The sequence below is a fragment of the Phlebotomus papatasi genome, chromosome 2 (genome assembly GCF_024763615.1).
Source record: "Phlebotomus papatasi isolate M1 chromosome 2, Ppap_2.1, whole genome shotgun sequence".
NCBI lineage: Eukaryota > Metazoa > Arthropoda > Insecta > Diptera > Psychodidae > Phlebotomus > Phlebotomus papatasi.
Genome location: NC_077223.1, coordinates 92,188,732 through 92,213,388, shown reverse-complemented (window position 1 = coordinate 92,213,388; position 24,657 = coordinate 92,188,732). Strand labels below are relative to the sequence as shown.

Genomic DNA, 24,657 nt, shown 5'->3' with positions numbered 1-24,657 from the left:
AACGATTTGGCCTATCTTGAATTTTTTAAGGATTTAAGTTAGACGTATCATTGATTTTGATTCTTAGTTTCATTTTAATTGTTGATATTCGGTTATTGAAAACCATTGGGCCTTAACGGGTTAAACTGTGTTCAGACCTACAGTTTAGACATATGGCTGAAATAGCTTAATTTTTTATTTGGCAAGATTTGTTGTTGACTTACGACTGAATATTAAGTGTCAATGATTCATTATATATTTTGAAAAATCATTAAAATTGCTTGTTGCTGAGAAATTTAAAACATCGGAAATAAGACTAAAGCTCGAGTCTGAAACCCGTCTTACAGAGCACTACGCTTTACTATTTATCCCACTGCTCAGTTTAAAGATTTTATTGATTGCTAAACTTTTCTACTTTGCTGGCCACTTGTTTTATTATAATCTAATCAAACTTGATAAAAAATGATATTTATTTAGTTCTCTTCCAATATAGTAATAATTTTTTATTGAAAAAAATATTGAGGGGTACGCTACCTTCGGATGACTCAAGCTTCGAACAACTTTTTTTTCCAACACGTTTTTATTTTTAATAAATTTGATTCATTGCAATATTATAATTTAAAGCTAGTCCAATGCCTCAAATTTCCTGAAAATAGGGGCATGGGTCAAGTCGGTCAAGTCTAATAAGAATATAGAAAAAAAATGAGTTGTCCGAAACTTCAGTCGTTGGAAGGTAGCGCACTGTCCCCTTTATATGTAATATCGGCGCCAGAGTTAATAGTGATTTTGGTCATTCATCCCCTACAACTCTCGAGCAATATATTGGCTGCCGATCAATATGTTTCTGTTCTAAATTCTCAATACATCGGTCATGTGAACTGAATAATTGTCACAATAAAATTAACCTGACGTATGTCGCAACATTTGTAGAATCTTTGTAATGCAAATATCAGGAATACCTATCTGTATGTCAGGTAATCTCAAACTCCCTATCTTTCAGGTTTTCATGAGCATTTTGAAGATCAGAATGGTATGCAAATTTCCCAGAGAAGCATTAAAAGTCAGTTTGATAGTATGAGGAGCATCTTGAGTGCAGTTGGTGTTGGAAGAAATGGGAAAAGTATCATGAGAGTGATGATGAGTGTGAGGAGATGGTTCTCGTGTGTTTGGGAAATTGCCGTTTATCGTGACAAATTCCACTCATCTTGAGTTAAAAATATGTATTTTGCACAGCATCAAAATACAGTCACACATTTTCATGCTTTTCTTGGGCGTAACGGGAGAATATCTTGACGAGGGAAAATTTTATGCGGGAGAAATTCAACAGATGCGTTTTCTCGGGCATTTTCCAATCATGAGGATTTTCTTGGGATCTTGTTTTTTTATACACTCTTTGTGGCTTTGACTGTGGTTAAGAAAAAGTGGGTTGAGGTGTTAGGTGAAAAAGTTTTCCCATCAGAAAAAAAATTTTAATAGAGTTTTCTTTTCGGGAGTTTGGGAGTATGTGGGAAAACTTGTCATCGATACGGTGATAAACTAGGCATAACTTCCTCTCTTTCACAGCCCACACCCACAATTTGTTATCTATTCTCTCGCGAATGGAAGATGATCGTGGCGATTGTGTTGGATGCTTATTTATAGCATTGGAGTACATATTTTGCATTTATTTATAACTTCACTTGAATATTTTCGGGTTCCTCTGGCTTTATGCCACAATCGATTTTACTATGAGTTACACATTCACGTCACCTTCCTCCTCAAGAATGTCCCCAAGGGTGGCACTGATCAATCCCACCCAGTGAGCCTCCCAAAAACGTGCTCAAGATGCCCCACAATCTCTAGTACCCAAAGATACAAAAGCGAATGAGGAATTGAGATAAATTCCAGGAGAGATAATTAACTCTCATAGGAGTTTCCCAAAGGAATGACTTATTCTTTCCACCACATCACAAAAGATCCATTGTCACACAAGAGCGAAGTGCAGAAGATGAGGAGACTGATGAAAAGTGGTTTAGGGCTTATTTAGTGGTTCATCTCATTCCACCCAAAATTCTCACCCACAAGCACGCGCCAGTCACTCTCATTTTCAATTACAATCTCTTACCATTTCCCTCTGAGATTTTGCTGTGCCAGGGAATGGGAAAAACTCTTGTGGCTCTTGTCTGTGAGCAAATTTTCCTAATAGCTCCTTTCTGTCCTCTTTTGCCCCCACAGTGACATCATGTTACAATATGACACGAATGGATGAGCATATTTTTATGAGCATAACTTTATGGTTTCACTCATACATACAAATTGCCGGCGAGCTTCCAACTCTTGTTCAAACAACCGGGAGAATTATTATGATCACACTCACTTCATTTAACATTGTTTTCGCATCATCAACCACACCGTGGCTTCCGCGGAATTAATTGGTAGCTGCATTACTGATGGAAGCATGCCCTATGACGCAGTATCTGATAGGCATTGTAAGCCCGAGGGATTTTAAATATCGCATAAATTAAGTGGGGTAAAAAGCTTCTGGAGAATTATAATTATAATTATTGAGACATTCGTTCTTACAATTCTAATTATTATTTTATAGAAAGAATTAATTAGTACATTGTGCAAGCACTGAGAGAAATTCGAAAAAGCTAAAATAACATTCCGGAAATGTTAATTTTACCTTGCAGTATTGATCAGAAAACGGTGTAAATATTATACTTTTTTAGGTGCATTATGGGTTAAAGTTACCCTTCTTCCATGTTGATTTTACCCTTAAATGGTGTAAAATTAACATTAAAAAATGTTGATATATTTTTACACCCAAAAAGTGTTAAAGTTATGACAAAAAAAACTTAATCGCAGCCTCTTTATTTTTCTCAGTGAGTGAACTAATCGGAAGCATCACCAGTGAGGATGGAGATGCGTGTTCTGTATCTGTACTTCTTCTAAGAATTATTTTCATAAATTATGATACTTTCCTGCATTGAAGTGTGAAAAGATATCGAATTGTCGTTGAATTGATAAAACAACACTTTATTTACCGTTGAAAGGTTTATTATCTACAGAAAAAATATCATGTAAGTAAAGTATAATGCCCTGCGTACAATAGCTTTTGTTTATAAATATGTTTTCAAAGTTTCCCATGAGTGTGAGGGAGATGACTAGATCTAGATCTAGATCTTACTCTCATTGAAATGTCAAAAACATATTTACAAAACAAAAATTATTGTGCTCTAGGCATAATGCCCAGCGCTTAATAATTTTTGTTTGTAAATATGTTTTCAAAATTTTCTATGAGAGTGAGCAAGATGACTAGATCTAGGTCTCACTCACTCTCATTGAAATGTCAATCACATGTTTACAAAACCAAAGTTATTGTGCGTTGGGCATAATGCCCAAGGCGCAATTAATTTTGTTTGTAAACATGTTTTCAAAATCTCATATGAAAGAGAACAAGATGACTAGATCTCCGTCTCATTCACTCTCATTGAAATGACAAAAACAAGTTTACAAAACAAAAGTTATTGTTCGTTGGGCATAATAGTTCGTAGATGTTTATTAATTACCATAGAAGGCTTATGGAAAACACTTAAAAAGTTAGTAAAAGTTTATGCTTTTGTCACAAATATTGTTCGTAACATGATCAATTGTCGAGTATTTTTCCCCTTTTCAAACGTACTAATATCTTTGTTCGTCTGTCAATTTATTTATAACTTCACTTTATTAACTTTATTAATTTCCGTATATATTTTATAGTTTACAGACACTTACAAATTGTTTTACAATTTTTTTCTGTGTACTGAAACATTTCAAACTGAATAAGATATGTTTGATAGAAGATAGGAATGGGGAACATTATCCTTAGATGTTTTTTCCTTTCCCTTGCACCCCCCTTCTACCCTTCCAAAATCATGTTTATTGTTTATTTCCAAAATGTCTTCTAGATTTTTTTTCATTTTAGAATATGTTTTGAAAACAGTCAAGGTGAATATTTTGAATATAGACACCTATAATTGAAAAACATTTCCATATCGAATTTTCGAAAATAAAATTTAAACCACTTTAGAGGTCATATTTCTCAAGCACCTTACGAGAATAAGAATTGTTTTGAACGGCCTTAAAATTATCAACCCGGCTGAATCGGTTCCAAACGGCAATGAATCGGTGAAGTACCCGTAATTGATATACTTTTCTCGAATTTACTTTTCTATTTACCCGTATGACTCATGCCACCAAAACATTCTAAAGTGTTCTCTATTAAAGCAATTTTATATTTCAAAATTGTTTTCTTACTAATAAATAAATTTAATCGGTGGTAAACCGGTACACACTTAAAAATCATGCTAAAAAATAATTCACAGAGTGCTCCTTCTTGTGAGTTCGAGGACACCGAAAAGCTGCGACACGACGCTTTGTCATTTCTTTTCTTAAATAGGGGAGACTGGGACACATGTAAACATTTTCAATAGATGCGAATTTGAGGTGATTTTCCAAGCACACAGTGATTTTTTGGAAAATATTTCTTAGCTCATGTTTTGCCCTTGGGTATAGGCAATTCATCGAGGGTAATGCGGATGCTGGAAAACAATTGAGTTTTCCATAAAAATAAAATTTGTGTCACTGTGCATTTTTCTCTTTTCACAAAATATCTGGAGTAGAAGTAAACACTTTCTGGGGAGGATGTAAACACCCTATCTTCTGCCTTTTTTAAATGCATTAATATAATTCTAAAAGATGTAGGAAAGAACTGGTATTGCTACATTTCGATTATTTTACACAGTTTTTAATTTCCAAGTGGAAATACAAATGACCAAAATAATCGAAATATCAACATTTTCGGGAAAATGACTTTTATTTTTAAAGTATTAGGATTTTATTGACCAATTTATCTGTGGACATACATCCCCATGGTATCTATGAATGCTTATGGGTTTCATTCTCTGGAGTCTTAAAATTAATGAAAAAATCACAGTTTTTACAACTGCCCCTGTTTACTACTACCCCAGTTCCCCCTATATAATTTAAAGCGAAATGAATTTTGTGGGATCAGTCACCTATGTTCTATAGGCAATATCCTTTAAGCGTTTCTTCGAATTACGATTGGTGTAGATAAGTTTTTAAAAATAATTATCGTTCTTGTAAGAATTTTAAAAAAAATCATAGTAGAAGTCTTTCAAGATTCGCACATAAGGGAAAGTACTCTCCCTTCGAACGTTCATGCCTTCGAATAATGTGATTTTTTTCTGCTTTTCTTAAGAGATTTATACATGATTATCACATAATTATCAATAATTGATAAAAAGCTAACTAATATTTGATAGAAATGTTCAAGTCTCTAGGAAAACTTAAAGGAAATTCACATTATTCGAAGGCACTAACGTTCGAAGGGAGAGTACTTTCCCCTACTTTGTATTGAACACCTCATATTTCTTCCAATATTTCTTTAATGAACTTGAGCTATGACGAAATATTTTTATAATAGTGTTCTAAGCTAGAGTTTGTGCGAAGCCTGAAAGCTTTTCCCTCTATCAATATTTTGTTACTTTTCCCCGTTTACATTCCTTTAATATTTGAGAGATAGTTTTGATTACAAATTTGATTTAATCAATGTAACAAGAGTGCATTAGATTATTGGTTGTGCGTTATAAAGTCACATTAATTCTATCATGACAAAGTGTCCAAAGTTCATGAGTACAAAGTTTGGCAAAGTGTCATGTACAAGTGCATCATAAGCTTCAATTTGTGAAACTAGACAAACATACATGAGCCCATAATTTATCGTGGTATTTGTAATGTGCAAGAAATGGGGAGAATTGTTAGGAAAGACCCAAAACACTAAAGCGGAAATTCAAAATGTTGTGGCTGATTTTGCCAAGAATTTCTCATGTTGAGGTGAAAGTTGATCTCAAGGAAGTCTCTTTCTAAGCCACTTGTTCAGTTGCATGAGATTAATCATAGAAAATTTAATGTGCTTGCCACTCACCGTGAAAATCTTTTTCAATGATTTTGGGCGAGTGACTAAAGTGCAGTGGAGACGCCTGGTGGCCCACAACAATTTACTTTAAATTGTCTCTTGTTTTTTTATAAATATTGAAACATACAGGATTATTTGCTCAGACTCTTCGCCCTTTAGTAAAATATCATTTGTTGGGGATGCCTGCAGGAGTAAGCTTTCGAAGGGAAATTCCATTAATATTTGATTTGTGCGAGTGTAACTTGTTGTGAGAGAGAGCCTGATACATTTTTCAACGGCTCATTTACAATTCTCAACTCAGATGGAAATGTGTCAAAGTCATACGATTTCCGGCGTGAAGAAAATACAGTCTCAATCCCTCCTCCGAGAAAGCTCTCTAACGTGTACTTTGACACCAAGATCCCGCAGAAGAAAGTTTATTATTCCCACCAATTGAAGCATTGCCTTTAGGAAAAGGAGACACATGTGCCCCAAAGTAAGGCACACCGAGAGAAAGTTATCTGCGGGTTTGGATGTTCATTGAACTGATGGTGAGGGTGTTTTGTCACAAAATTGTCGTATCCTCTTAATTTATTCATAAACCATTCCCCGCACATTTTATACTTGGCACCAAGACTTTTTCATATTCCACCCAACTCAATTACCATTTCCGTTTTAAATTTCTATATGCAAAAATATACACAAAATAATGCTAATATCCAACTTATGTTCTATTTCAATTTTCGCTATGCTAGATGATATGACCTCGTGGAATTTTTTTTCTCACCGACAAGTTGAGAACAAGGCACCTTTCCTGTGCCATCAGAGATTTTTTTCTCTCTCTTGGAAAAGTTTTCCTTATGTAATTCAGCTTGACTGTTAGCTCAGAAATGACTTTACCCATTGCACAATTTTTCTTTAAATGTGCTTAAAGTTTAGAAAAGAACACTAAAGGTAACTTTTTAATAAAACATCGTTAATTGGTCGAAAATTTACAAGAATGAAGGGGATTTGTGGAGCTTTCGAAATAATAGACAAAGTCATGGGGTAACATGATGACTTCTTTTCGATAGTATCGACCGTATCGCCTGTTGTTTCTAAAAAAAAAGTGAAATGATGTCTGCACTTTTTGTTGGCTGTTGGCTACACTTTTTGTATGCTTATTGCTTTAAATATTTCTACCGAAAACTGGTCACCGTACCTAAGGGCCTTGACAGACTTGAGGATTAGCCGAGAGACGGCTTAGCGTAATTATATTAGAAATAATGGTTAAACTACATTTCCATCATTTTCCACTAAGTCGTCTCTCAGCTTAAATCGTAATTGTGTATATGGCATAAGACAGCGGCGGACGCACGGTACGGGAGTTATGCTAAGTTGAATAAATTATTATTAATTTTAATAGATCTCTTTTGTATTTAATTTTGCGTTTTGTGTTTTTAAGTAATTACACATTTATTTAACTCAGGCACTTAGTCATATAAAAGTGTAATATTTAAACTATATTTTTGAAACTTTCAATTAAAAAGTTTTCAAAATTGAATCATTGGATCGTGATTTTTTGAGATTTTTTTTAGAAAATATAACTTACTTTTCGACGGAAAAGATTTTTCGGAATTGGTTCGTCTGAAATCCAAAAACCAAATATTTCCTGTTAGATGACAGGTGATGTTTAACTAGTCTTTGAGCGAAGCATAAAGATTTTATGTTTACTTGATCACTACTGATTCTACAAGCTGAAACGTTGTGTAAAATATTTCGACAATGCAATGGCATTTTTTGTATAATATTCTCCCAAAAATTTAAATTGTATTTTTTTAATCCTTCGTTCAAGGACTAGTTTAATTCATCAGTTGACAGGAAATATTTAGTTTTTGGATTCCAAATGAATCTACTCCGAGATATCTTATTCACCGAAGAGTAAGTTTTTTTCAAAAAGGTCTCCAAAAATTAGGTCCCAGAGGCTGATTTTTTAAATTTTTAAATGAAAATTTGAGAAAATATTCTTTAAATTGTGTACTTTTATAGGCCTTAAGAGCTTGAATTAGGGTAAAGTGATATAATTTGGAATTAGTGTTACAAGTTGGACAATTCGCCGGTACAAGTTGGACATGGCTTTTTTCTTGATAAATACAATGCAAAATTTGTTTTTTAAGTACAAGGAACCAAATTATAAAACTAAAGCATTAAAAATATACAAATAAAAATTAAATTCTAAATTTATCAAGACAAAAAGCCCTGTCCAAATTGTACCATTGTCCAACTTGTACCACTTTACCCTAAGTAAATATTTTATTCTATTAAAAAAAAAATAGAAGACATATGCTTCTTTTTTTAGTCTTTTTGACCCATGTAACTCCTTAAGTCTGATTCATATTCCCTGATAAAAATCTTCATTTTTTATAACAAGCTTTACATTAATTTTACTTTGAAGTTAATCCATATGACCTTTTCAGACTTTAATTTCAGAAAATTTTGATATGAGAATGCTAAAAGCATCATTAACCGCCTTTAACTCAAAATAGAGAACCTTTGACTTTGACACTAAATAATTTAAATCGTTAGAATTTCTTGGTATTTATTGAAAAAAATTACCCAATTTTACTATATATAACCAATTAATTGTATATAAAAATGATCGTAAATAACATTTTGCTGACCATAAATTATCTCAGTTTGTGAAGTATTTAACCCTTTAAGGACAATTGGAACACCGGTGTCCCATAAAGAAAATAATTTTTCCTGACTACCTAAAGTTATTGTTTTCTTATTTCTGTACATAATTGTAGAGTAGAAGGTTGAAGGAATCTAAAATAGTTTTTACAAGTCTATAACTACTTGCTATGTAGTAAATATTTAAGCTCAAAAATGGCGAATTTTCAAATTCAGAAATTCATAATTGGTTTTATTTATTTTTTATGCTTCCAATTTTTTTAAGCAAAACTCTTTTGGCAATAAAAACAACAATACTCATACGTAATATTTTTCATTAAAGCGAAAAATATTATTCATTGGTATTGTCAGAAAAATTACTTAAATTTTTGGGCTATTTTGTCCCTATCGTTCATAGAAGCACAAAATACACTGAATCAGACTCTGTTGGACTTTCCAAGGTTAGATGTCAGACTTATCATTGATTATGTTTCTCAGTTCAATATTTATTGTTTATTTTCAGTCCGCAAAAAGTGTCTCGTCGTTAAAGGGTTAAACTCAATTTATGTTATATTTAAATTTTGAAATTGTATAACTTCTTTAAGAACGACTGTGTTACTGGTAACCTAAAAAAAATTTCTATGACCATCTAAAGTCATGTTCTTATCTAAATAGTCAGGAGAACTAATTTAATTTTACCCAATAATCAGCATTTTTAACTGATAGGGTTGACCGGGGTAAAATTAACCACCAAGTGAAAGTTATGATTGCGTATAATTTGTACAAAAAAATGTTTGTATGAGGCTAGTAAAATGATAAATAAAGATGGCTGATAAATAAAGAAAGAGTGGTTTCCTCAATATTCCATCAAAGGCAAACTATAAGATACCACTTTTGATGACGGTTTCCTTTATTGATTTAAACACGTAAAAATAGGTATAGATAAGAGAGAATGTACGTTAAACACTCTTTAAATTCACTGCATCTACTTACTATTTATAAAATAAAATTATTTTCAAAGGCAGTTTATCCTTCGGTATGCTCCGGTATGTATGGCAGATCAGCATATAGCACCGAGCTGTTACTTTTAATCAAATAATAGAATCATTCAATTTCATTCAATTCAATCATTCAATTAAATTCGGTCATTCAATTTAAATCTGTACGAATGTGGGACCAAGAAGGAACTTCCACGTGTATTTAGAGGTAATTTAGTGCTGTAAGAGTGCTCCTGGACAATCCCTCAAAAACAAGTGAAACCCTACGATTCTTTGCAGCTTATGACCACGCTCAATACACTGAACAGTAGTAAATTGATAGTAATGCTCTAGCTAAAGTATAGATGTGTATGATACACGTTTTAGCAAACTCAATCTTCCCAAGTCGTATCGTTTATTCAAAAGTTTTCATCATTCATTCAAACTAATTGTGGTAATATGTGAGAATTGTACGGTACCTTGTGAGAGTATCTTGTTGACATAGATGAAACTTTTAAATGAAACAGCTGCTTTACTAACTCTTATCAGTCTTAACAGCACACACACTTTTAGAGGCTTCTGAGAGGTGAAAATTCAACAAATTTATCATTTGTCAGTGCAGTTTACTTTGATATCCTGATTTTTCTGACTGGGAACTTAAAAGTAATTTTGAAATAATTGTAATTAAACTTTTTAGATAAACGTATAAATTATTTAACTGAAATTTATACCAGTTTTCTGTAGAAAATAATTTAAAAGATTCATGTCAAAAATATGTATCAAGAAATCCTCATTAAATTCTATGCTCTTGTCTTAAATTTAATTCAAATTGAATTATAATTCATTCACCAAAATTGAATTTATTGCTGACTGATGCAGATTTGTTGTAAATAAATATGTGTAGATCCACAGTACATAGTAGAATATTTTGTGTCTATAAATATTTAATGAACTGTGCGAACCAGAGCCCTTCCACCCATTTACATCCGACGCAAAAGTCACAAATTTGCTTCTATTTTGGATTTGTGTAATTGAATAAATTCGCTTGAGTTGTTTCTCAAATATTTAATTATTAAAGTTTTGCGTATTTACTGAGAAGACTGGAGAAAGATGCTGAAAGTCCCAAGGGTTTAACACACAAATTTTCTCCATCTTCACTTTATCCTTCCATCCAGCGAAGGAATTATGGACTTTAACAATTTTTCCACTCTGTGATTTGTCGAGACTGTCCTAATTACATGTACTTTTACCATTGACCAACTCCTGCAAGTGATGATTTGCTTAATTTCCAGACAATTTTAATTAAGAATCTCTGTTGGAGAAAGGGGTAGTCATTTTCTTGATTTGAGTCAAAGATTTGGAAACATTTGTCTGACAATTTTCAATGACACATTTAGCTCACTTTTAATTGAAATAATTGTTTAATTAAGCATTCTTGTTATTTTTAAAAGACTCTGGGTAAAAGTTTTAAATGAGATTAATAACATAAAATTTGCAGTGATATATATTCATTCATTGGTCATTTTTCTTTTCACCTAATAATTTTCAATTAACAGAAACATCTATTATGAATGTCATTAAGAAGAATTTCCTATCTGTTCCTATTCTGCTCAAGATTTCCCTGCTATTGTACTCAAAGTGAAATGTATTAGAAACGCAATAAAAAGAAGGATAGTTTGAATCCAACAAATTATACCGTTTACAAAAATTATTCAAATTACAATTTTTTTCATTTCCCAAACCTTTTAAAGTTTTCATTCCTTTGATTAGTTTTTTCAAGCTACGCCCATTAATAATTTTTGGCCACACCCCTGTAAAATTATAAAAATTATCAGGCAACCAATGAGCTATAAAAGTTATTGGTTTTTATTCACGTTCAGTGTTTTATAGCTCTTAACTACAATATACTGCAACAAATACAAGGTTGTATTGCTCTAGCTTCTCATAAAACTCCCCATAAAACTTAGGCCACGCCCTCCACAAAAAAAGACTTATAAGGGAAGAGTACCCCGGATCGAAATATGCTCGATCTTTAGTTGAAAATATAAGCCTCAAAATACTATTTGGTATTTTTTGTCTGCTAATCGGTATACTAGTGATTCATTTAACTATATCCGCGCATTTGAATTTTTAATTTTAAGATTAAATTAATAAAAAATAGATGTAATTGCAACGATGTACTTTGTACCTCGGATCGTCACAAATTTAACCAGGTATATTACGGAAAATTGGTTTTAAAAATTAAATCTAAACTAATGCACTGCATTCTTATAAGAGTTAAATGGTAAAAAGTAGCTAATAATTTTTAAAATTTCATTTGAATTGGTGCGACAATCTGATAGTAACCTGACGATCCGAGGAACACTGCCGATCGCCGGTGCTTTTACCTTATACAAAATTTTTATAGGGCAAATAAAAAAGGAAATTGAAAGATAATTTGTTACTTGTGGGAAAAGAAAATACATTTCTCTGTTATTGAATATTAAAATTTTCCTTAAACTATTTATATTTGAGACTTAAAATGTAAAAATTAATTAGGGGAAGACTTTCAGGCTTTGTGTACACTTTGGCTGCGAACAATTCAAATTTTTCCTTTAATATTCCTAATTAATTCAAATAATTCCTTTAATGAATCTGGCCTAAATTTTTCAGGAAATGTATCGCATAATACTATTTATCAATTTATATTGCCATAAGTCAAATTCATAAAAGGAATATGGGAAAAAACATTAAGTGTTCGAAGCCAGATTATGGCAAAGCCTTAAAGCCCTACTGTAAAATCCAAAGGTAAAATTTGAAAAAAGTCCACGAAAAGCGACTTACGGCTAAGCCTAATAATTTTGCTTTTAATTTTGTCAACATTTCATGAAAAGCTTGAGAGAATTTAAAGTTCCGTTACAAATACGAAAGCAAGATGATTACCAAAATTACATTATAAAAATTACATTATAAATAGTTAAAACAAAAAGATTCAACTGTTCATAAGTTGACTCCCAATGGTAGGCAAACTTGCATAATTGTGCTTAATTCCGTCAGGTGCATAATCGCGATATGCATAATGCCGGGACTGAGAGTGTAATAACTAAATTTGAACCAAGTCACAATTTTAAGTTTCAGTAAGGTTATTAATTATTATTATTGAGTGTACCAGCTTTTGAATATTTCAATTTCTCTCTTATTTTCTGGAGCAAAAATTATATTTCATTAATCGAAGATAATACAAAATAGTTAATAATATTAACTATAGTTTGTGAATATTTATAATTTTTGCTTTGGGGAAAAAGAAAAATATTGAAATATTCAAAAGGCTGGCACATTCAAAGGCAAGTAATTTTCCCCTAACAATAAAATATTTAAAAAATTCAACATTTTGATTAATGTTTCAAGTCTAAAGCCCCAAATATAGTCCGGCCTATCCTCGAGAATACTTAGCCCGTAAACTTCCGAATCATTGATTTTGAGGTTCTTTGCATAATTTTCCTTCACTAATCCTTTACGGCGCAATTTTCCGAGCCAAACATTCACAAGGATCTGCCCGAGTCTATTTGAAAATTTAAATTTATATAATATTCATTTCATATCATTACATTCAATTCAAATATTCCAAATAAGAACTCTGCAACTAATGCACTTAACGACTTTACAACTTGTTCTTTGAGTAATATCACAAAAACCGTGAATCACTTCACATTTTCATAAACGTTCTAATCTTGACATTCTAAACTTTAAAAAGTCACTCATAATGATTTATGGTTCTTGCTCCAATTTTTCCTGCTGGTTTGTGACTTCCAACATAATGTTAGCACAGCGAAATGCTATAAACTGACTTTTAATAATGAATATATACGATTTTAGTCAAATTTTAATACCGTCAATTACAATGTGATAATTTTCATTTAATCTGATAAATAAAACAAAGAATTGAAAGAGATTTAATGGTATGAGCATTGCAATTGTTTGCGTGATGCAATAAAAACATTTTTCATAAATACTACTTTCTATGTATTAATAAATGTTAAAGTTCTATAAAGATTTATGATATGTAAATTGCAAAAATTTATGGACAACACAGTATAATTAAAGTCGAAAACGCAACTAACTAATAAAATTTACATAGTATCTCTTTTATATAGATTATTTCCAACATAAGTGACTAAATATTAAGTATTTTATTTCATTTTGTATCACATACTTATTAACTTTTCAAAAACATTTTTTTAGTATATCATCACCACTAAAACGGAGAATTTCTAAAGAAAATGTAATAATTTTAAAGTCTTGAAGTGTATTTAATAAATTCACTAATACTTGTATTTTCTATTTATTTGTTTTATGGATAATTAGTGATCATTGGACATTCTAATTTGAATTTACATGGTACCATATACTTCGGCCGAAATGATTTGTATTTAGAATTTTGTAATATTAAATAATTTAGTATCTGAGTAGTAAAACTTCTAACTTTTTCTGAGTATTCACAATACTACTGCTAATTTATTAAGAAATAATTAAAATAATCTTTCAGTAAACAAACCTAGAAGTGTTTAGTTGAAAGTTCTCAGGCTTCATACACTCTGACTTTGAACAATTCATTTCATTTTCCATATTCTTATAATGAATCTAACTTATTTTTCCAGAAAATGTGTGACTTAAGACTAACTATTAAAATAATATTGCCAAAGATCGATCTGATTCATTAAAAAAATATAGGAATTTTTTTTGACATACTGGTATAATTGATTCGGTTTGTGTGGCATTGGGTAGAAAATCTTGAAACTTAAACCTTATTTTCTGAAATAAAATTTAAAAAAAAAAGTACTGAAAAATAAGAATCAAACATCTTTACATTATTGAAGTCATACTGTATTCACAATTGGTATGATTTTTTTTGCATTCCCCTCCCATTAGTCACCTTAAGAAATCATTAGAATTCTAAGTTTATCAGATCTTATCGTTTTTTTTTTTATATTTCTGCTCAAACGAAGCTTTTCAATAAGAAAAGTAGAAAAGGAAAATTCATTGAATAACTGACCACATTCAAAGTGAATACAGGAAAAAACTCAACTAGAATTGAGAGATGGGTTAAAATTCGGAGAGGATTTTATTTATATAACCATCGTAAGATCGCAAGATTAGAGAGATTATGAGAAGACGACAGATGTCGAGAGAGTCCCAATCCTCATAACCAAATCCCCTCAGACGCCCACCGTTAAAAATCCCATGCGATTTTTTATGATTTCACCTGTTTTGTGAAGTTGAAGATGTATTTCGTGAGAATGTATTTTTTTTTTGTTGTAGATATGAGAGATGAAGGAAATATAAAAAATTGAGGAGATTTGTTAAAACAACAATTTCACTGTCAGATGCTCTTTTGGCAGACTATTCTGGCACCTTCCCCTCTCACACTATTTTCCTCTTTTTCTGTATTACACTTGAATTTCCTCATTGTGACCATGATGCCTCAACAGTCAAGTTTATAATCGAGTCTTGACATTATAAACTCAAATCTCGAGGCATGTTGTACACAATCCAATAAAGGGGTTTTTCATTAAAAATGCATTTAGATATCGTGATAATTTAACACGACAGATAAAGACTTGATTGGTAAAGTAATTTCCAATAAATTTCCTTCATAAGGAATTATTTTGTTGCAACTGTCACCAATAAGGTCACATGCAGCACGCATGCCGCATGACGTTCATGCCACTGCTGCTATTGCGAAGGGTGACTAAATGTTGGGAAATGTTATGAGTAGGTCTGTAGAAGAGAGAAAATTCACACACTCTCTCTCTCTGGTGTATTTGCTAAATAAAATGAGGAAGTTTATAGATTATGTGTTTATTTTAGACAAAATTAAATCACATTTGCTGCATCCTCTATGAAGATCGCAGCAAAAATTGTCTAATATCAATGTCTTTTGAGTGAATTTAATTAGTAAATTTACCTTCTTAGTTGTTGGCTTTGTCGATCACTTTCACCATCAAGGAGAAACCAGATGCTCTGCCAACGGATAAAACCGTGGCACCAAAAATTAAAGGAAAAACAGAAAAAAAGAAGTGTCTCAAATGTAGATTTTCCTTCTACATTTTCTTCCCTACTTCATCACATGACTTTCACACACTTTTCCACATGTCTGTGGAAGTGCTATCCATCCATTTGGAAAGCACACACTCGCGAGAAGTGGTTAAAATCGAAAAATTGTTTCCCCTTGAAACTCTACACTCACTAACTTGATCTTTTTCCGTTGCTGTACCAGCTTAAACCATAGGAGGAAGTATAGAGAAAACAGATAATATAATTTGTTTATTTGTTAAAAGAAATTCCGACAAGCGTAAGAATTTAATGAGGGTGGAACTCTCCGTTCTATATTCTTTTTTGTGTCTTGTATTCAAAATGCCTCGGAGCATCAACAATTGAGCCAAATGGGCTAAAGAAAAAAAAACGACAGGAAAGTCTTCCTTTTGATAATATACAACAACAGAAAAAGGAGCAAAGTGGCAAAGAACACAAAACTCACGAAATATACCTTCGAGCAATTAAAATTCAAAGATTAGCTCCCCGTCCGAATGAACACTGAATCGCTTTTAGTGCATACAATGCACTTGAAGCTCATGAAGAGAAAATTGCAATCAAAAGTTCTATTTTTGTCTCACATTGAACCTTGAATGGGCCCATTGAGGAACTCTATTATTCGCACTTTTCCTTAGAAAGGTCCATTGTATAAAATCGTGAAAAATGAGTCAGCGAAAATGTTTTTTTCAGCGATTTTTTGAGTGGTTTTTGCTTGAAAAATAAAGCCCAAAAGCAAATAAAACATTTTTGCAATAAAAGCAATAAAGCAGCAGAAAAAGCTTTGCTGCATTAAGTCTCATTTAAACAAGGATATTTTCAAATACACCCCTGTACCGGTGTATTTTGGAAATCGACCCTAGTCGTGCCATTCACAGCTGTAGTTGTTTTCTCCAATAGTGTCTTGGATAAAAAGATAAAACTTTATTTTCGAGAAATGTTGTTGCTTCTCGAAGAATTCAAACTCAATTTAGAATTTTCAAATTGAATTTTTACTCACAGTTGGGAAAATTTATAAAATTGCACATAAGAGCGCCCACAGACCTGGGGTAAGTGTAAATAGCCGAGACAGCGACAACTGAGCGAGAACCATTTTTTTACAATTCGTGTCTCGGCTATGACAACTTTTTTGGTAATTATTGAGGAATTACCATTTTTCGTTCCGAAAGCTCCTGGCGCTCCAAACATTTTTAATCTCGACAATTGTATGAATGACCGATTATTTTTAAATCATTAAACCGCCAAATTGAAGATCTAAGTACACCGAAAATTGTTCATTGATAGAGAATTCTTCCAGGAATGATAAAATATGCTGAGTTTATTATTATTCTGAAATTAACATTTGGATTTTGTCAATATATTCTAATAAAAATATTCAAAATATTCTTTTTTTCTGTTAATAAGCTTTAAAATATATTTAAAAAATTTTAAAGGTAATATCGAAAATCTACGGGAATCGAAAAATCCCGTAGACATTTTTTAATAAACTGAGAAACTTTTTTTTAAATAAATAATAAAATAATAAATAAATAATAAAATAAATAATGAATAAAAAATAAAAAATGTAAAAAAATAAATAAATAAATAATAGTAATTTTTATTTTATAGGTATATTTTTAAATAATTCACAATATTTTTACTAATAATCAAATGATCATAATAGTATATATAGATAAGAATTAAAAATTAAAGAAAAACATAATTAAAAATTTGATGTTTTATGCGAATTCTTGCTTAAATTTCAAGGAAGCAGTCTGACATTTTATATAAAACTTAACTTTCAATTCATTCCGGAGGTTAAAATCGACGCTAAGACAGCGTAAATTTAAAAATTTTACAGAATATTTTTTAACAGTATATGAAAATTCATATTGGCATTTTATATTTATCTGTGTTTTCGGTTGCAGACTTTTTATTTATTTATTAATGAAACCTTAATAATTGTAAGTTGTTAATAAATGTAAGTATAATTGGAATAATAATGAAAATTTAGGTCAATTACATAAGCTGTCCCAGCTACCGGCTTGAGTACGAACAATAATAAAAAGTGGACAAGACAACTTATTTGGAATTTCATGATTCTCGGTAGGGTTGAAAGTTTGTAAACGATATCAATAGACTTATGAAAGCCGCAAATCGAAAAAATAGTGAGGAATACTTGGAAATTCCCACTAGTTTTTGTTTGTTTACATTCTCACCGCACTCGCAGAGACATCAGCGCCATCTTTTCTTCAACACTCGTGGTGAATATGGATAACCATTTTTTGGTTATCGAGGCTTTCAAAAATGGTTTCCTAAACTTTTGCAAAATGGTTTCAGAGAGCTCGGGTAAAAATTTCTCCTGGCTCTGTGGGTGTGGGCACACTAAGGGGCTGTTAAAAGAATAAAGAAATAATTATGAGAAGAATAATACAGGAACGGGAATACTAAGAACGCTGTTGCTTTGTTTATCTTTACAACAAAATAAAGAGTGACATCCCAGCGAGTTAACCGATTCCAATTCAGCTGAAAACCGATGTTTTGTCAGCTGAATTCACCTAACCTTAAAAAGACACTTGTGAGGCAGTGTCATTTCCATATATTTGGTTAACACTTTTTTTTCGGCGACTGCTGACCGGTCAGCGCATTTTTGCTGGTAATTCAGCAAAAATATGCTAAACACGCACCTTTCTTCAGCTAACTGTGTTCGCTGGGACCCGAGACATTTCGAAATTCGAATAAAAAGTCACCGTACGGCCAAAATAAGAAGCAGAATGTCTCAACTTTGACATGATGCCTTTAATGAGAAGCAAGTGGCTCATTTCTAAGCCAAATTATCTTTACCATGTCTTATACGGGTTAAAAACTTTTAGTAGAAGATATTTATTTCAAAAGAGGGGTTTCCTATCAAAATACCCACGTTTGAATGAACCTATATACTGAATATAAATATTATCATACACTTTATTGTTTAATGATTTTTTTAACCAAACGATTTGAAAGCTTTCCTCAATTTTTGCTATCTTTTGTGCTTTGTTCTCCACAGCAAAATTTATTTAAGAAAGATTTTCTGCTATCAATTCATAATACAGTTTGTTCTTCTCCATAAATTATACCTTTGCTTTCCTTTGGCTCGCTTTCACATTTTCCACGATTTTAATAATATTGCAGACCTGAGGAAAAATTAATTCACCGCAATGGTAAAACTCTAGAAAATAACAATACTGAGAATAACTCCGGAAAACTATTTCCCACTATGCAAATAGTGCATCCAAAATTACTGAAATCTCTAATGAAATACCGGAATATCTATTTGGTTTACTTTAGTTGGACTGCTACATTAAAATTGTTTTGATTCATAATTAAGTGCGAGATTTTCTACAAATTTAATTGAGGTTGATTCAAAAGTTTGTGTACCTCTGATGCTAGAAAATATATCATCAAAATCTAGAATAAGTTTGAAAAATGAATGTTTGATTTCAATAACTTTATGATATTCAATTCTCCTAATTAATTTACAAAGATAAGGTCCACTAATTATATCTCTGAAATACAATACAAATTAGAAAACAAACACGATCAACAGGTTAATTTGTCTTTCTAAATGCATCATTAGTATGAAAATTGCATGGTGAATTTTGTGGGAGTTTCTAACACTGAAAATATAGTTCAGACTTTTTAATTTAAGTTTAACGCAACCTAACAATCCGAAAAAAACCATAGGGCGAATTTAAAATTTGAGTCTAATAATAGTTATGATATTTCGGAAGTTAATTACCCTCTTTTACTTCTTAGGTTTTCGTAACAACAATCTTTAACCCAAAACTACCCATGTAGCAAAATAAAGTAACCTTCACGTATTTTTTTATCATCAAGTTACGGCATGTAATTAAAACCCGTGTATATTTACTGCAAATTCAGAACCTGCTTTTGTTTGAAAACTTGAAAATCACAAAAATGTGGGAAAATATCTTCACGTCACAAAAAAGTAAGAGTTACCTAAAGATTACGAAGTGTTAAGTTAACTTATCACATCTAGGTATTTTGTATTTGATATCATTTTTCCCCAATTAATCTACTCAAAACTACAGATCATCAAAAATATTATTGAAAAATATAAAAATATAGTATTAAAAAAATACTACAACACCTGAAAATTCTGTTCCTAAAATATATTTCTAAATTTACTTAAAGAAATAATTGTTAAGGGGAAGTATGACTCGATTGAGCTAGTGCTACAATGATATGATCGTTCTTCGCATATTTCCAAAGGCTGGAATTTAACGTGATATAATTTAGTTCTACAAAAAAATTGAGATAACACATTAAATCATGGTAAGGCCAAGTTTCCTTTTAAATTATGCGATAAAATATCGTGTGTATCAATGTACACTCTGTCCCGGCATTATGCATTTCGGGATTATGCACCTGACGATATTCAAGTTTTTCTCTATGTTCCTAATGGACTTCACCCTTAGCTCTTTTCTGAAAATTTAAGGCATTAGCTTAGCTATTAATGGGTCAAATTCATTTATAACACATTGAAAAAAAAAAACAAATGATTTGTGCGAAACATAAGTCGTTCGAAGATAGCGTGCTTTCCCCTGCTGTTTGTTGATGCATTTCTTTCAAACGGTAGAATCTTTTTGTTTTGACTTCCGCGCGAAATTCGTTCTACGGAAGATTTATTCAAAAGAAAGCCCCTGCGGGTATGCAAATTTTCTCGATGCATAATGCCATTTCCCGCGTTTTTTTTTCGGTCCCAAAAATGTGCATAATCCCGGGACTGAGTGTAGCCCCAGCTCAATATAACCCCACTTCTACCTCTTCAGATGCAGATATTCAAGCATTTGGGAAATGCCGTCAGAAGTACAGAGAAATTCGAGTGTAAAACTGTTCGAAATCCAACGATTTTTGGTTCATCTACATACTCATAATTAAACTTACAGGGTAAGTCAATTGAACTCCAACTTTTCAAAGTGCTATATATTTTTCATATTTAACAATGAAATTTATTGACGTAAATGAGGAAAAGTCAGAAAATAGTCAAAATTTAAAAATCTATTCAAAATTTTGAATTAAATCAGGTTTGGAAACGATAATAGCCCTGTGTTGCTCAAAGAACGCAGGTACGTACGCTGCCCGAAAGTGAACTTACGGAATGTGAGCCCCTCTACCCTCTGTGATAGTAGTTTTTCAGAAAAGTGATATTAATTGTGCACAATTTATTTATTTATTTATTTATTGTGCTACACTCGAGTCCTTTTCAAGTAATTATATGCTTTGCGTTTATGCGGCCACCGCCGTCTTAGCGTTGATGACCAACCTCCAGAGTGAAAACGGTGGAAAACTCCTTCACAGTTCACTTCCTTCAACAATCCCTAAACACCGTTATGTAAAATTTAAATACAGGACCTCGAGGGATAAGCGACTTAAAATTTAAGTAATTTTGTGTTGTCGCTACTCAGTTCAGTAAGATTAAATTGAAGATTAAGATTAAAATTAAAATTTAGAAAAACAGGAAAAAAAGTAGTAAAAAAAAGAAAATATAAAATATAAAATATAAATATAAATACAATTGTCTGAAGTATTGCACAGCAAAATTACAGTTTTGGACCTGTTTTTATTTTTTGCTTCCTGAAACTAGGAAAAAAGGATTAGACTCCCAATTTTTTCAGGAAAGAAGGGATTTAAGGCTAGCTATTACAATATATAGCCATATGCGAGATTCATAAAGGAATATGGGAGAAATATGAAATATTTGAAGGTAGCGTATGTGCGAACGATCAAAGCCTTCCCCTATATAAATAGGACTAAATGATAGTTATTATTATTATACTGTTATTATTATACAGTAAATAGTAATAACGATGTCGTCAAAGCTTAGGTTTTCGTAATTTTTCTATATACTTCAAAAGAATTGAAAATAAGTGAAATTTTAAGTGAATTTTAAAAGGAAAATTAAGATATATTCCATTAATGTTAAAGCGCTTTTAAATAGCTTTCCAACTTTACTGCTCGAACTCCACAGGAAGAGCAGTATTTGTATATAAAGTATTTCAATCAGTTATGAACCGGTTGTGAACCGGTTATGAACCGATAAGCAATTTTTGTTAGAAAATAAATGCTATTACTCTTAAGCTATTCTGGAGTATTTTTTGAGTCATTTATGAATCGGTTCAAATCGGTTGTGAACCAGTAAACATTAAATAATTTAAAAGCACTTTGGAGGTATACAGCATCTAAGTTATGAGTTTAAGGATTTCACAAAGCATGGGACGCTTTGTCAAACTTTTTTATAAGTATTTTAGTAAATTTACTCAGCTAAACATTTATTTGTTAGCTCAATAAAAGAAGTCATAAATTTTTATAAAGCAGATATTTTTAAAGCTGATTTTTTTTTTGAAAAGGATAAACTTTGAGGCAATTTTGTTCAATCCTTACTTAATTCCTACTTTGTGGTCAGCTTTTGCTACAAGGGTACTGCAATTAATTTCCAAAGACTGTTATAATTATTTAAAATAATTGTTATATGTATAAATAGAGGATTTAATATTTCAACAATTAGGCTAGCGTTAGTTTTTCCAGGCTGTTATAAGTTGTCTGTAGGCTTTTTAAATGGTATTCTAATCGAATATCATTTCATATAACATCAAATATTTTTATTATTCGTTGTATTAGGTTTTTATTGTAGCATTTCACATTTAATTAAGTTGTCTATATTTTGTACATAATATTTTGCTAACATTTCCATTGGCAATATTACAAAATATCGACCGAGATAGTCAACAATGTTGTAGAAGTACTCTTCTAAATTGCGAATATCTGCAGTCACAGAAGTTTATAACAATTCAAATGCAATTTTAATATGAATATACATGAGGAATGTATTGCTTGAATAAGAAGTTTAGCTCTGGAGACTAATTTAAAAGGCATTTAAACTTTAAAGACTTAAAGACAATCAGCAAATGACAATCCAGGATGTATATGGGTGAATATTTAAACAAGTTGTAATTTTACACAGAAAAGCTATTAAAACTTAAACTACGCTGCAACTATTTTAGCCAAATAACTTTTTCACATCACTGTTGTCTGCAGAAAGTACACAAGGCCTCGAAATTGCACGTGAAAATTAAATTTAATTCGTTTCTGCATAATTGTGAAACTGAATAAACATTGGGGTTGATTGGAAGGGTTGACAAGGTCAACGATAATGCATTCCGCTCTAGCCTAGAGCAGATTCACTAAAAGTTTTGCAATTCCAATGGGAATTGGGCTATTTTGTTTGACTTTTTGGCGGGAGTTTCAGCTCTCAAAATCAGCATCTGGGAGGTATATTTATGAAGCTTGATATCCCCGAAAAAAAAAGAGTTGGATGGAAAAATGCTCTGCCAAATGACCTTATTGTAAATAGTCACGCTCATTATTTGACGTCGCGGCTCGTGTTTTGCTCTTTTGAGTAAACTCTCGTCATTTGTTGTTCCCTGCACGTTCGTTTTTCTGCACAATATTTCACCCCAATCCACACGGTGAGGTCAAAGGGGTGGAAAAAAAAGCTCTATGGAATGGAAGTACTCGTTAGGGGTAAAAAGCGCCCACGAGGGGGAAAAATGCATCGAATGACTTAGATTGCATAGTAAGAGACTCCCAACAAGGGTGAGATGCATGAATTTTGCATAAGACCAGAGAAAAATAATAATGTAGCATTCCTAACAGACGAGTACATTTTGAAAATATTTCACTTTTGCGTTTGTATAATTTTGTGGTCGTGAAAATATATTTAAATTCCCTCTGTCTCACTTTTGCTTCGTGGACGAAATCTCATTTAAAAACTATGTAATATGCAGTGGGAAAAAATGCCTATGGTTGGTATTTTTGCACGGAAAATTGACCAAAATTTTTTTTTGCCACATATGAATCCAACAAAGCACCAATATTCAATTTAGAGGATCAAAGGGGTGTACCTCTATCAATGGGATTTTTCCCATTAAAAAAGCTCTTCAATAAGCTTCCTCTCCATGGGAATCACTGAGACTTCTCTGAACATTGCAATTCACAGAAAAAAGCAGAACGTTTTTGTGAGAGTTCCACCCCGTTTTTGGGATAACCCAGGGAGACTCTTTGGCCGGATGAAAAATGTTGATTGAACTAAAAATATAATTATGTAAATTGAGTGAGGAGAAAAGAAAGAAGTCAGAGAGGCATGTGAAAAAGAATTTCCCCGAGGCACAAACATTGTGTCGCACGATTTATTCCGTCCATGACGATCATCGTTGAGCCAGAGACCGTTTTTCGCGATCCGAATTTTACGTGAAAGTCACACACAAGTCATCACTCCCGATGATTCTTGGCGTCCTATTTTCGGCGCTCAAAAACTCTTGCCCTTGGAGACTCCTCCCTCGTCACTGATAAATCTCGCACGAGCACTTGAAACCACAAAACAGTTGAACTCAACGTTAGAAATTAAATTAAGTTTCTCTTCTTTTTACTTCACGGGTCAATTCAGTGTCTCTGAGTATTACCCTCGAAACCGACGAAGGTGACTTCCGAGACGTCTGACCAACGCCGCGACGATTCACCAACTGAATTTCACTCCTGAGTGCGGGTGTTCAACCAACACGAGAGTGCGCCTCTCTCCGCTTAAATCGCGCATTGGCAGTAACACCGGCAAAAGGCAAATGCCATAAGAATATCCTAAGAGTTCGTTACTTGAACTTGTTGAATAGTTTCTCATCCAAGAACTTCCGGCGTAACATCTCGAACAGTAAATAAGAATTTTTGAAAAAGGAATCTAAAACATACTCTGAATTTCCACTAAATGTTACCCAAGAAAAAAATTATTACTCCAACGGAATAAGTACATGTTTATAGAAGAATGTAGGGGAGACCGGGGAGGTTTGGGACAGGGGTAGTATGGGACGAGGCTATTTTTTCCATTATTGAAATAAATGGGATTTAACCACAATAAGATGTATATTGACTAAAAGCATGGATATCCTCAGTTCTATTGCTTAAATTCTATGAACATTTTTTTCAAATATTGATAAAATTGTATATTTTGAC

General features: G+C 32.1%; 1 protein-coding gene across 7 annotated transcripts in view; it reads right to left on the bottom strand.

Annotated features, from left to right (window-relative positions):
- LOC129802393 (uncharacterized) overlaps positions 1 to 24,178 on the bottom strand; it is a 209,251-nt gene extending 185,073 nt beyond the window's left edge. For 2 of the 7 annotated variants that reach the window (XM_055848167.1, XM_055848165.1), the window contains exon 1: positions 15,491 to 16,112. The gene's annotated coding sequence lies outside the window, so the exon portion shown is untranslated. Of the gene's footprint in view, positions 1 to 15,490; positions 16,133 to 23,828 lie in introns of those variants that run through there. The other 5 variants (XM_055848161.1, XM_055848164.1, XM_055848163.1 and 2 more) reach the window with 5 other exon arrangements.
- Positions 24,179 to 24,657: the final 479 nt, after the last annotated feature.